Source organism: Galleria mellonella, unplaced genomic scaffold (assembly GCF_026898425.1).
Source record: "Galleria mellonella isolate WM207_F2 unplaced genomic scaffold, CSIRO_AGI_GalMel_v1 utg54, whole genome shotgun sequence".
Taxonomy (NCBI): Eukaryota; Metazoa; Arthropoda; class Insecta; order Lepidoptera; family Pyralidae; genus Galleria; species Galleria mellonella.
In genome coordinates, this window is record NW_026442114.1 from 1,532,000 (window position 1) to 1,548,005 (window position 16,006).

Consider the following 16,006-nt stretch of genomic DNA (forward strand, 5'->3'; position numbering starts at 1 on the left):
AACCTTTTACAGTCTATTTTAGCTATTCAATAGGGTTTTGTTACTGTTTTTTAAATTGAGAAATTAGCGCAAAAGAAAGACAAAACACTTAATTTACTTAAACAGTTTTAGGAGAGGTTTGATACTTTTATGAAATGAAAGAGTTAACCTCCAAAACTTGTTTTTATTCTATTTACCTCAAATAATATCAAAAGTATTGTAATAGATATTTTAATAAATAAAAACAATAATTAAATTGAAGTCAGCTGACAAAGACAGTTATCCGTAGTGTTGCCAGAGCGAAAAATTTATATTATATTAACTGAGTCAATTTATCCTTTAAAAAAATCAGTAGCTCGATTGGTATTTCATGGGCATTGTAATAAAACCGATTATATGTGTGGATTTCACGAAATTAAAGAAAAATTACATAAATAATAATAAAATCCATAAATGGCATTCTTATACCTATCCAATTTATTTATTCGCCTTTACTCGTATGTTCCTTAGACGGATTTAAATATTAAAAAAATAATATGCTTATTAAATTGCTATCGACGGGTCGAGTTACCACCAAATTTACACTTCATCAACGACATTCGATATAAACACAAGATGTTATTCAGCTCGTAAAATAATGGATTTTATTAAATCCCTCGTGTGGCATCGGAATCGATTGCAATTGAACGCATGTTTTCATCGATTAAACAATAATAGAATTGCTCGAACGACGCCAAAACATGAGAACCGATCGAGTATAATCAAGTAATCGAATAATGATCCGATTATTGTGAAATTGATAAATAACTTTTTTTGTGAAGACAATTTTCGAAAGTTAATTGGTTGGATTGATTTGCATCTATTTTAATTTTCCGTGTAAATTAGTTGTATTTAGCACTCTACGATGTGATGGTATCATTTGACCTTGATTATTGACGTTATTATATGTTAAAATATGTATTTAACGATAGAATAAATAGTGACAGTCGTAATGCAAAGAGGTTAAACTTGCGATAGACAGGTGTTCAAATTTAGACGTCTCTCTACAAAAACATGTCTAATATTTGTTTATATCTAAACAAAAGTTTGTTTCATTAAAAACTAGCTTATTCTGCTATTCCGGATGATGATGAATCCAACAAATCATCCAACAGATCATCAAACTCTGTCCAGCTGTTCTGGAGATATAAATGATATATCTAACCCGACTTTGTTTTATTTATATAGATAAAAAGTAATTAAAGTAATTAATTTTATTACAGTAATAATGAACTTCGACACATAACATTACACATAAATATTGTTACACCGATTGAACAATGTTTAATCACTTAGACATAGTTTTGTTAACCACCGTTTAGATAGACAATGTTTTATATATTTATTTTTTATGGTAGAACTGTTTATGATTTGAGCATAAATTAAATATTATTAATGCTTCTTTAGCATTCAGCTTTTTAAAGTCGTTTAAAAATGACATCATGACAAAGAACTTTGTCAAGATTTTGGATCCATTTTTATTAGATACCTCATAAACTGCATCATCACAATGCCCCATTATTGTCCAAAAAAATTCCTTATAAATCTTACTAATGTTTCTGATAACCAAACCACTTAACAATGGCATTGGCATATGGTCAAAATGGCTCGTTAATCAGCTCCAGAGCATTGACCCCTTAAATCCTGCCCATCGGCGGACAGGAAAGGACAAAACCAATAAATGTGAACCAAAAATAAATGCCATGTGCCCACGATATCGGTAATTGGTGAAAAAAGATGATTCTCCGACATCGACTTTGTAAAAAAATAAAGACATTCCAAGACAAGGCAACAGACTTGCATCTCTTTTTAATGCAACTTACAATGGCAACAAGCGGGAGGGATGGGATTGTTAGTAACGCGGACTATCAGTCCCATTGCTAGCAATATACCCTGTCAGGTCGACCACCACGTGGTTCCCTTGGAAACCATCGTGCTGTATTCCAGGTGTATTCATTACGATGCGCTAACTGACCTTCCTTCTCATCCTCGCCTATCATCACTCACTGGTGCCCCGCCAGCGTATACCATTAGCGCAGGCGTAATTACCATTACATTATCATGCATTAAAAAAAATGGCAAACAAGCTCACGGCCCACCTGATGAGAAGTGATAACCGTCGCCTATAGACATAAGCAGTACTATGGACATAACAGAGTTTACTGTTTTGCCCATGATACCCCCACTGCGTTGCCATTCCTGAGGACTCAGGTGTTATTCCTCTGTACCCTGTAAATTCACGCCATATCCCACCCTTCAAACCGAAACACAGCCATGCAAACATAACTGTTTTACGGTTGAAACACGAATGGGACAGAGGTACCCAAGCAAACGACTTTTGTACAAAGTCTCCCTCTGGTAAGATATTATCAAATTTGTTTATCATCCAACCACAGTTATTCACCAACTCTGTATCATCGATATAAACCATCTTTAATAAACGTTTATTGGGTGAAACTCGCATTTTCTCGTTCAACCCATAATCGTTAACTGGCCCTTGTCACGACAAGTGTTATCGTTTGTTAACGGCGCAGTTAACTTTATAGTTAATTGCTGGTATAAGAATAAGGAATATTGGATACAATAAAAAAAATTATGTTGTTGTATTCTATCTTTGGTTATTACTTACTTCTATAATATACCTGTACTGGGGGGGAAAGGGATTGTTAGTAATGGAGTCATAATAAAAACATAATGTCTACGTACTTTGAGTAGTTATCTTTAGAACTCTAATGATTTTATTATTAATAAAAAAATTATATTCCATTTATTACTACATGAAGATTTATATATTTATCTATTTACGTATTTATTTATTTATTTATTCACAATTTGCGTTTATTGTATTTACATTATTTTCACCGGTACCTTTCCTGCACTGGATTACCCAAATTAAATTATTTTCTCTCTAACTACACTGGGTTGGCTGGAAGAGATCTCTTTCAGAGATAAGTCCTCCCTTGCTAACAAGTTGTTAAACTAATCGTTGTATGTATTGTTTAAGTGCAATAAAGAATATATAAAGATTGTTGATATTTAAAGCAATAAATTTAAATAAAATTCAACTTAATACCTGTATATACCTCTTACAACACCCACGGAAAAGTAAAGGGGTAGCCTATTCTATGCTAGAACCGCACGGCGAGTATAAAATGTATGTGTAAACCATTATTATAATAGGACATTTAAAAAGGTTTAACGTTGAATTTTATTACGTAAAGTTTACAGCCATATATGTGGTCGTTACAAAACGTAAAATCGACATCTTTGCGCAAACATAAATGGGCAGCCACGCCATAAAAGGACCCTCTGTCGATACCTACTGTTTAGTGACGCTTGATATTATGAATTAATATAAATGCGATGCAACGTTTTTAGATAATGCTAGCTTTTGATCGCTAAATTTGAACGCTTGAATTTCAGAAGTAGGAAAACCAGGGATTTTGACTATTTCTGATGAGTTATCAAGATATAACACATTAATATATGTGTACATACATATATTTACATATATATACACACACACATACATATATATGTATATAATATTAAAGACAATATTAATCTATTCTCAATTTGACTACAAACTTTAACAATAAACAAAAGAGTATACACACGTGTGTTTGTCAAATACATGATAGTGTGTGTAATGTTTTTTTTTTATTGGTTTAATGTTTTTTTATGCATAATTTTTAAAAGCATTCTGCGCTGCTTCTCTATATAATCTATATGTGTGCGAAATTTCATACTCCTCCGTGCGAGCAATTTTAGCGCGTACAAAATTTTTACTATACGTATTAATATGTTTTATATTATTATGTGAAGAAATAATATCTATACATACATAAGAAATACATTTTATATTTATCTAAATAATATTCATAGAAAACATTCAAATAGTTAGCTGACGAATGGATATTCCTGGGTACTATAAAATTAACACTTTCCTTTGATAATGTTATAAACCAGAAATCTATATTGACTATGTATAGATTTATTTCCCATTACTACTAAACGGTGGAAAGTTTACATCCATCAACTGTTAATAAATACATCAAACTAGTTAATCGACGCGGCGCCACTCGTCTAATAGACTCGATCGTAGTAATTATACTTAAATACTTGTTTACTGTTGGAAGAAAAAGTTATAGGACGTCAAATGAAAGTCACTATCTAATAGGGGTGGGTAATAACATTTTTATTATTTAAAATGGAATTTAAACGGACAGTTAAACGGACGAACGAAGTCGCACTATAAGAGTCGCACCATTAAAAACTTTTTAGTACGGAACCCCAAAAAAAATTTGTAATAATTATCAATCTTAATTGTTGTCTCTAATAAGGCGAGATAAGAAACTGTTAGTGAAGACAAAAAGCAGGAAGTGATCGAGTAGCGACTCAGCCCCGACACTAGAAAGGCGGGTGCTCTCTCCACGGAGGTCTGGGGAGTTGCACTGCACCGTTACTGAGTAACACTAGTCCACATTAGTATTGTAAAACGTACTGTACTGTACTATACTGTACTGTAATACTATGAAGTATATACAGATATAAATAACTTGTTTATTTATTTAAACTACTCTTATACAATTACTGTTATATAAGTACAAATGGCGGACTTAACACCTAATGGCGTTCTCTACCAGTGGCAAGCAGAAAATAAATAGGCGGTTTATTTACTACTAAAATGTGTATAAATATTGTTACTACATATTACGTGTGTGTGTGTGTGTGTGTGTGTGTGTGTGCGTGCGTGCGTGCGTGCGTGCGTGCGTGCGTGCTTGCGTGCGTACGTGCGTGCGTGCGTGCGTGCGTGCGTGTGTGTGTGTGTGTGTGTGTGTGTGTGTTTGTTTGTGTTTAGTCATACATACATATATCTACCTTCACAAATACATATATATAATATACGACTATAATTCTAATGATGATAAATTAGAACAGCGGATAAAAGAAAATAAAGCAGAAAAATAAGTTAAATTACAATTTAACATATATAACAAAATCTTAAATTATTTCTATAATATAGTATATTTTTATTATATATATTATATTCTAACCATGATTATTTTATTGTTCACAGGTAAACATCGTTTAATATCTTCAGTAAGCGACCAAGTTAAGTTTTTGTATAAAGGTGACAGTGATACGAGACCAGGCAGATGCATAACAGGTGGATCTAAATTTAGAAAAAAATGACACATAAGATTATATTTTTTTTATCAAAATAAATGTATAATCAAATTTAAAAAATGCAAGTAGTAAAAGTCTCCGCTTACAATTTTAACGTTATTCATTTTCTTATAAACAAAATACAGTATAGCTTATTAAATCTTCTATATGACAGAGATCAATGGAAATTAATATATACTATATATATATATACAAGCATATATAAGCATATATATATATATATATATATATGCTTATATATGCTTGTAGTGATGGATACATAGATGGACGGATAAATATATATGTTTGTTACTCTTAACAGATTATGTATAGCTGTTGCAGTTTCCATTTAATACGAGTGAATGAACTCTTTTATTCTTATGCTATAGAAAAATGTTATGTAATTAGTCAATTTAATTTTTAATTTCAATAAGTTGATATATATATATATATATATATATATATATATATATATATATATATATATATCGTACTAAAAGAATTACAGTTTTCAATAACAGCTGTACAGTTTTTAGCTGTTTTCCTCATTAATCCATGATCATAGATTACTCTGACCATGCGATGACATTCAATTTCTTCAGGTTGTATGAAGTTTAATATTCACTCGTAACTTGAACGTTTTACGAACAAGAAAATAATATGATTACAGCTTACTTCTAAAACTAAGTTATGTTTAAGCAATAGGAAGTTATTACTAAAACGTTAAATGCATTTATAAGCATTAGTATTAAATCAAGCATCGAAAATTACATGAATGGCTTGCGGTTTAGTGGTTGACCACACCAATTCACTAAGGTTCAAGTTCAATTCTGATGCATTTTAAAAAATATGTCTAATCAAAGTAATCAACACTTTTTTAGTGTTTATTCTTTTGTTTATTAGTAAAGCCGTATCGATTAAAATATATAAAAAATCGATTCATATAAATTGGGGATATTATCACGTAACAGACATAAAAATACAAACGAATTAAGAATCTCATCCGTTTTACAAAACAATTACAAAATCCCCTCCAATTACAAAATCCTTAAAAAATATTGGACACTATGATGGTGTTTTTTTGCATTATAAATATACTAGCGACCTGGTGCTTCGCTACGTATAAAGTGAAATAATAAAAAAAATATTTAACATCAAATTCATTTGAGAGAGACTTTGTACAAAAGTTGATTGCTTGGGTACCTCTGTCCCATTCGTGTTTCAACCGTGAAGCAGTTGTGTTTGCATGGCTGTGTTTCAGTTTGAAGGGTGGGATATGGCGTGAGTTTACTGGGTACAGAGGAATAACACCTGAAGAGTCCTCAGGAATGGCAACGCATGGGAGGTATCAAGGGCGAAACAGTATACTCTGTTATGTCCATGGTACTACTCATGTCTATAGGCGACGGTTACCACTTTCAATCAGGTGCGCCGTCAGCTTGTTTGCCATTTTAAGTTGTATAAAACAAACAAAACATTTATTCAAATACTTTATTAATTGCTAGCTATTTGTGAATGACTCCATGAATGATATAACAACATGCTTGTACTGTCAACACTGAAAAAGTTTTAATTTGACAGCACAGTACCCATCTTAAAAGTTTGAATTTGACACAAAAATCCCTATTAACAAAATGATCCGCCATTTATTGAATTCATTTGTTACAAAAAATGTGATAAATGAAGAATCGCTCGACCGATTTTGTGCAAACTTCACATAAACCATCTACTAAATAATCCGAACAAAGCCTAAACATTTGGTTTGGATAGGTGAGCCGGTTCTTGATTTATAAAATTAAAAGGAAAAGTGGCATTAATTTTTATATATATAAATTACTGACTTGCTTACCTGCATCTTCTTGTATGTGACCAGAAAAAGACTGAGATGAATAAAGTAGCCTATGTTATTCTCTATTACAAATCCAGTACGTATATTAAGAAGAAAAAAGATTTTGTCTAAATCCTAAAAAATTGGTAGGGGGCATTCTTAACTAGAATAAATTTGTTATAATGCAGCTATAAAATAAATATTTTATAAATAATATCACACTAGTAAGGATTGGGAAAGGGATTGGTAGTAAAGGGTCCCATTGCTAACTATATAAGGTATATTGCTAGCAATGAGGCAGTTAGGTTTATCAGCTCGACCTCCACGCGGTTTCCCCTGGAAACCATTGTAGTTAATTCTAGTGGAATTCGTTACGACGGGCTAACTGATGTGCTTTCATCGTCACCTATGATCCCTCACTGGTGCCCCGCCAACGTATACCGATAGTGCAGGCGGGGTTACAGTTTTATTATCACCCATTAAAAAATCAGTATTATCAAATTTCAAAACGATTGGTTAACGTAAAAGCGTTCACGCTCACTTTTTATCTTTATCCGAGCAGTAAGTGCATTAAATTATTCCCAAATTCGTGTATAATATAGTATATATCATATATGTGTAAGTATATTTGTTATTCATATATATTTATTCGTTTATATATGTAATTTTAGTATGTATATATATCAATAATTAGTAGTACCGCATTCGAGTATTCTGACACTTCCCTATGGTTGACTGGGAGAGAATGCTTTTAGCATTAAGTCCGCCATGTACACATATTTGTACTAATGAATAAATAAAAAAATAACTGTTAAAGAACTAACAAAAGTTTCTCATATGTTATACATAACAATACAAACATAACATAATAATACAGTGAGGATAACAAGAATTAACATTTGTACCAATAAATTAACTCAGCCATACTTTTTCTGCTCTCTTATTTTCTTTTGCATTAAAATGGCTGAGAATGTGACATTTAGACGCTCCGCGTAAATTTTCGTTAACTCGGAGTTAGACATTGCAGGCGTGAGAAACAGATTACTAAATGTCCAAATCTCGCATTGAAAATTGCTAAAATAAAATATAAAGGATAAAAAGTAGACTGAAATACAATGTAGTGATAAAGATCGAAAAGAAGATATTGCTTTGGTTTGGGCATTTGGAGAGGATAGAAGAAAAGAGAATTGTAAAAGAAGTTTACTGAGCACGAATGAATGGAGATGTCTCGTAATGATATTTGAGGATACAAGTACATTTATAATACATTTGTATCTAATACTGCTTACTAGTACTCACACAAATTCATATAATTAATTTATATAATTGAACTTTGAAATTATAATTGAATTGATATCAAAGGGAGACTTTACAAAAGTGGTTTGCTTGGGCACCTTTGTCCCATTCGTGTTTCAATCGTAAAGCAGTTGTTTGCATGGCTGTTTTTCAATTTGAAGAGTGTGATATGGGAGTGAATTTACAGGATACAGAGGCATAACACTTTAATCCTCAGGAATGGCAACGCATGGGGAGTATCATGGGCGAAACAGTATACTCTGTTTTGTCCATGTTTAGTCAGGTGGCCCGTCAGCTTGTTTTCCATTCTAAGTTGCATAAAAAATTGTATATATAATTAATTTATATATGTAATTATGTTTTAATTGAAATTCTATAACGTAATGTAATTATATTTTATTAGACATAAGGCCATGAAATGGCTTAATATTGTACGTCCATAGCAGGAAGACTATGTTAGACACCGTATTACGTAGTCTCAGTCAATAATTAACTCAGTATGCACGATAAATAATTCATATAATAGAACTTTTTGAAAAATGCAATAGCTGAGTTTCTTGCCTATTCTTTTTGGCTGAAATTAAATTCCAAAAAAAAATCATAAAAATATGACTATTGAAAAATACTTAATTTAAAGTTTACTTAAATAAAAATGTCTTTCTTTCTTTTCTTTATGTAATTAAAATCAAGTAGAAATAAAAAATCATTTATTTAGGGGCTCCGTACCAAAATTGTGTAATTTTTTTATTAATAATAAAAATTATATTTCACCTATATTCCTGTGAGAATAGTAATCAAGTCTACCATTTAATAGTTCTTGTTCTACCTACACAAAAGCGATAAGGACGCGAGTTCGTAATACTTTCGAGTTATCGTGGTTATCTCCTCGTGCTATAGTAATGGGCCCTAAGTCACTCGCGACCCACTCCAATCGATTGTTTAATTGGATCGAAAGGAAATACAATCGATTTCACTCTTTCACAGCATATTAATTATGTACCTACAAATACTAGTGTGGCTATGAGCCAATCAAAATTATTTCGAATTGTATTTTATACGGAAAATTCTATAAGAGTTTATAAGATTAAAACACAAGAAAGAATACATTTTATACCTATTGTGTTAAATAAACTTTAAAAAAAAATCTCCATACTATATACTACGTGCATTGAGTAAATGAATAATTAATTAGGACGTAACAAATTTACATTCACTGGAAATGTATATAATAACTAGCAATTTCATTACTGTTATTTAAAAAAAATCTGTCATAACCAAGTCAATAGGAAAACAACTCAATAGTAAACTCTTTCAATTAAAAAAGTATAATTTAAATTGATACTCTATTGTCTATTGAAATATAAAAAAAAAATTATAAAAAAAAATACATTTCAAAAATGTCTTAATCTATCAGTATCGATTGGAAAACTGAACTAACTCATTTTGCAGCAGATTGATAAAAGATTTTTTTTATACCACAAAGTTGTCGAACAAGCATACAGCCCGTCTGATTGTAAACATTCTCTGATATGATATGGTCAGGATTGTTATTATACATTTTTTTTACATATTTTATTGAACTAGATGTCATTTTGCGGAAGTCCATATCAATGGTTAGTTGATTAGAATTATCTTGTTTAACGGTAGCGAAATTAAACAAAATACGAGTAATAAACGAAAATAAATAAACGAATTTTACTAATTTTGACTTTATTTCAAAAATAATGTTGATTAATAAACCAATTTTCCAATCAATTGATAAAAAGAAAGAATTTTTAAAATTAATATTTAACATTTTTCCTAGTGTGTACTTTTTTTTACTTCTGTTAAATTTTTTAATACTTTATAAAATCAAGCCATAATGTATTCTAAGTTTATTAACAAAACAAAATTAGATTAACCGTCAAAAACAAAACAGTATATTCGCCATTAAAACATGTATATTTATTAAAAACAATTACGACACTGCAATTGGCAGTCGTTTTAGAAAGTTTCGAGACTAACAGTTCTCGAGTATTCATCTGTAATTTCCTCCGTACATTCTAAACGTCTTTATTAAACCATTCTGCGAGTCCAATTCGATGTGGATTTTCTTATAAATTACGAATAATAATTGTATTTTCAAAACAATACATCAAACCAATCAGAATTAATAAGCTTTTATTTATGACTAGCTGTTGCCTGCAGCTTTACGAACGCGTATGTGAGCAATGAGTATACACTCGTAAAGTATCCTGTGTGTTAGGTTAAGACATAACCTATCTGTGTACGAAATTCCAAATCCGTTAAGTCGTTTTTGCGTGAAAGAGTAACAAATGGGAAAAAGGACCATCCATCAAGACATCTTCATTAAAAATTTGCATTTATAATAATAATAGACACTTTGCAATTTACTACATAATTTCAAATTCATATAGAAGTATTATTAAAATATGAAAATTATGTTCAAATAATTTGGAAGTAATCGAGACCTAAGAAGTTTAACTAGTTCCCAAAGAGCATAAATTCTCTAATTCAATTGCAGACAATGTTGCCAGGTCGGATACTTTTTTCGTAATTTTAGATACTTTCTCGCAATTTTAGGTAAAAATTTGTCTTCTGGAGAATTCTAGGAGAAATAGTAGAAAAATTAAATAGTAGTGCAAAACTATTAACTTTTTGTTTATTTATTTGTATAAGTTTTACTCTACATTTGGAAATAGTTTACACGTTAGTGAACTTTCTATAAAATTTTAAAATCTACCAGTAAATGTAGGATGATGATATTAAGATCAGTGTAGATAAATAAATAAAAATAAATCTTATCACTTTGCAAAAACTTTTCTAATTTTGGGAGAAATAATCATCGCATCTAGCAACACTGATCATAGATAACCCCGACACCTCGGGCGCTAAATCTAACAGCGATTCGTATCTCAATCGGTAAGTGTACTACATCGATACATAGATAATCGAATTATTGTACCGCGATAGATCCAAACGTCACTACTCGCTTCAGATGTCGCAAGAAATCGTGCGAATGTTACCATTTGTCGTCACGATCGGGCGCTGATAAAATCTTTATTCGGCAACAGCTTACTCATCCTTACTGTGTGAGATTACTAAACATGAATTTTGATGTTTTCGAAAGTTGTAAATTAGATCAACCAGCTTTATTTAATAAGTAGCTTTTTGCAGGCTACTTTGTACATGACGATTTTGAAAGTAAGAATACTAATAAAATGACGTCTTGAGATAAAATATTTATCAGTTTTTAAGGTCTATTTAAGAAATACAACAGTAGAGACTGCGTTCAAATTAGTGAAGTAGTTTTTACATGCTACTGGAACAAACATACAGACAGACAAATAAATTGTATTAAGAACCCATCATATTAATTTTTCTTATGTATATCTCATGTACAAATGTCGTATATTAGTAAGGTAATTAAAGAAATTGTGAATATTTACCTACTTCTAACAAATTAGGATACGATGGTTTGAATCATTTATAAGATAGTTTATGGCAAACCATAGTGAAACTCAGTGGCTTTTATTTTTCTTTTATAATACTAATAATTTTGTGGCATTTATATTTGCTTTAATATTTCATCATTATCACATCCACCGTTAACAGGTTGGCAACCGCAGTTAGGCTTTAGCCTCTATATTTGCTTTAAAGGATTGGAGAATAATAACTGATCGTATTACTAAGCTATATTACATTCCAGGTTCGAATCTCTGCCCACCAAGAAAAATAATACTGTTATGCTAAATACAGTTACTGCATAACACAATAATGTTTCATCATCATCATCATTTTTTGTCATTAACTGTCTACTACTAATCATAGGCATCCTCTATAAAAGGGGTTTCGCCAATAGATGTCATGCTTAACAAGTGGATTGGCAACGACAGTTTTAGTGATGTTTTTTATGGGGATTGCCCATCCTTCGACTATTAAGTTACCTTAGTCGCCTTTTATAACACCCACGGGAAAAGAATGGATGGCCTATTCTATTACTGGACCATGCAACAATGATAATGTAAAGATTCCTATATTTCATGAATGTTCTGTCAGCCAGCTGTGGTACACGATAACAAAAATATTTGGTAAGAACAAACGACAAAAGATTCATTGTTACGCTGAATTTCGCTTCAATTTTTATACACCTTCAAATTGTATACGTAAATTTAGATACAAAAAAAAGCACAAAACTCAACGCACTCGAGAGTTCAACCAATTTGTCCGTACAAACACTTTCAACAATAAATTTTCATCAAGAGCTAATTTGAAAACTTGACGTATCCCAAACATGGGACCACTTCGGTAATTAAAATATGGAAGAAAGCAACATTCCCACGATGCACCATGTCTTAATAACTCCGAACTAATAACCAAAGTGTATTTACATTTGTGGCTATAACTAAATGCATGAGCCAACTGCCCACGCCTTGTCAGAAGTTTTTTTATCTGTTAGAATCATAGACACGCACGCTATGGGGTATAGAGTAAGTAACAAAATGGTACGTAGATGTGACAATACTATCATGTATTTCATTATTAAGGATCAATAAAACAAAGGATAGACGACGTGGAGGCTTTTGCAACAGACAACCAGAGCCGTTGTTATATATACAGCCAAGCTCGTGCTCGCGTCACAATCGCCCATGACTAAGGAACACGAATTGATTCCGAAACTAGTCGAGCTTTTGCGATCTAATAACACTTTAGTTAATACACGGTAGTTATTACATTAAAATTAATACTGATAAAATCGATGTAATTAATTTTATATCCTTTATATTAATGTTAATCTTAATGTTTCTCTTTTTTTCTTATATGTAAAACTAACAACGCAAACAAATGTTGATTTAATTTATAATCAGACAACTTGAAGTTCAAACAAGTGACCTTTCTACTAATAGTTTTAGTTGTGCGTCAATCGTGCTATCAATATTGGGTACTTATCTACAGATGGTTGGGAAATAAACTGCATTTGTTTATGACGTTACAATACTTGGCTATAGGGGGGAAAGGGATTGTTAGCAATGGAATTTCACAGCCCCATTGCTAGTAGTGTGCCCTATTAAGTCGACCTCCACGTGGTTCCCCCTGGAAATTATCGTGAACAATTCTTGTTGAATTCATCACAATGGGCTAACTGACCTGCTTCATCCTCACCTATCATCCTTCACTGGTGCCCCGCCGGTGTATACCGATAGCGCGGGTGGGGTTACCATTCCATTATCACCCATTAAAAAAAATACTTGATTATAATAAATAAACATCCATCATGTTGTAAACATAAAATGTTGTTTGCAGTCATGTTTGTATGGAATCTTCAGCTGTTTCTTAAAAACATATGAAGTATCATTTAGAAAAAGTTACCAGTAATGGGTCTTTTATAGGATTGGACATTCAATGTTATAAGAAGATACCGAAGGATATTTTGTATCTATCTTTTAATTTTAAAACTCTTATTAGAAAACTTACTTATTGAACAAAGGCAAAGAGTATAATATTCACATTAAACGATTAAATGAATGACAAATGTGCATGGTGTTAGTCGATCGTACACGAGCTTTTTAATGACTATGTAATTTTATACATAGTACACAATACACAGACAGTAGTAAATGAATACACATGATGTTAACAGAGATTAAATAAAAGAGCAACTGTTAAATTTCCTGCGGCTTCTTCTCAACAGAAAATAACTTTTCAAACCCTGAATTTATAAAAAAAATTACGATTTAAATGTGAAAGTTTAAAAATTGAGTACTATTTGAATTTACCTATTACGATTAAATAAACAAACAATCAAATCTTTTCTCTTTATAATATCATTACAAATATAGATAAAATAAGATAAAAAATCGAATACTCATATATATATATATATATATATTTTTTAGATACTGCTTCATTGAGATTTCTTGATCCCCATTACAAACCGGTCCGCGAATACGGTGTTTATTTATCTACATGTCAACATTATTCTATGTACCTTTTGACCTCAATAAGTGTGTCTAACACTGGATTGTAATGAATGACACAAACACATCTACATAAGTACTACAGGTGCACAATCTGATAGCGCGTACTGGCGCGTACGCAACCAGACAGTGTTGCCAGGTGCATTTTTTTATTTCTCCCCAAATTTTAAAATACTTTTTTTCTCGAAATCGATTCGATTTCCTTTACTTCGACCGAATCATAAACTTTTAACTATTTTCACTATGTTTTACCAAGTAAACATAACAAAGCGAGAGCGACAAACAAAAAAAATCCGCCCCTCTTTACGCTGACCGCTATCATCTTACTATCTTCAATGGTATATTCTGTCGTTCTATATAAGCTTTATAAATACGAAAATAGTAAAAAAAAAGTCCCAAAAATTATCCACGAAGATTTTGTTTTTCTCCGATTATTTCCCCACGAAATTTTTACCCAAAATTACGATAAAATACTCAACCTGGCAACGTTGCAATACAACCACAAACGATTTCCATTCGCAATTGTAGGTACGAGTTGAGCTGCGCGCACACCGCTCACCATAAATCTCCCGCGTCTTCCATAGACCTATAAATCAATCGGACTGGAGAGATCTGCGCTTGTCTATGGTGATTTGCATCTGTCAAAATACTGAGCTGTTCGAATTATGATTCATATTTTTTTCTTCTTCTATAGGTACTGGGTCATAGGAGAAAACGAGAAGTTGTGAGTTTTTGTTTGTTTACGAAAACTAAACTAACATTCGGTTGCGGATAATAATACATAATTAAGTTCATATTTACATAAATATGCAGTTAATATTGTAATAATTCGTATTGTAATAAAATATAGTAATGTGTCACTATATTTTTCATTCCCAGCATAACATTAAAGGCAATTAGTGTAAACACAATACAATAACACAAAAAAAAAGAAATTTTTAAAATAAATTTCCGCAGTCGGTTTTTCTTTATACGGTAGGAGACCCATGCCCTTTCTTAGTGTCTGGTTAAAATTTTTTTTTAAGAAATTAAGTAAAAGTGAGAGTTGTACATTAGTTTGTAATTAAGCTTCAGCTTCGCACGATCTTTTTAAAAATTAAAATAAAGCCTATATTACCCGCTGATAATATTGCATTATCTATAGATAAAAGAATTTTAAAAATTGAAGTTTATTTTTTTTTTGAGTTTATCCATTTATGTATCCACTTATAATATTATTTTAGATGATGTTTTATTTCACAATTCCCTTCAGACATTCATAAAATTTCTGCAAGAGAAACTTTACCTTAGGGTTATTTTTTTTTTTCTTAAAAATTCTGTATCGTAAATTTTAACTATTACTGTAAAATAAACTGTTATAACCAAAAACAAATTACGTTTAACATCCAGTCAAATTCCCTAATATCATCACGTTAACGACTAACACGTGTTACTAAGTATGACATAATCAATAATAATTACATGCAATTAATTGCTCTCCACCATTAATTAACAGCTGACCTTAAAGATTAAGATATTCATGGAATCAGAATTTTTAAGTTTAAATTGTTTATGGGCGTATGTAATAATAATAATAAATAATGTTTTATTCTAACCACAAACAAGGTTCCTACTTAAAGTTGTAATTAGGTCCGTGCCACTTCTACCGAAAGAAAACACATTCGTATAACGTTACTTCATCTATGGTAAGTAAAATTTTTATGATCGGCATTATGGG

At 31.3% G+C, this 16,006-nt stretch overlaps 1 protein-coding gene across 4 annotated transcripts in view; it reads left to right on the top strand.

The window, feature by feature from the left end:
• LOC113513180 (protein TANC2) overlaps window positions 1–16,006 on the top strand; it is a 359,681-nt gene that overhangs the window by 307,456 nt on the left and 36,219 nt on the right. The window contains exon 1 of one of the 4 annotated variants that reach the window (XM_026897160.3): window positions 14,993–15,013. The exons of the other annotated variants lie outside the window; for them this stretch is intronic. The gene's annotated coding sequence lies outside the window, so the exon portion shown is untranslated. Of the gene's footprint in view, window positions 1–14,992; window positions 15,014–16,006 lie in introns of those variants that run through there. 4 annotated transcript variants of the gene reach the window in all.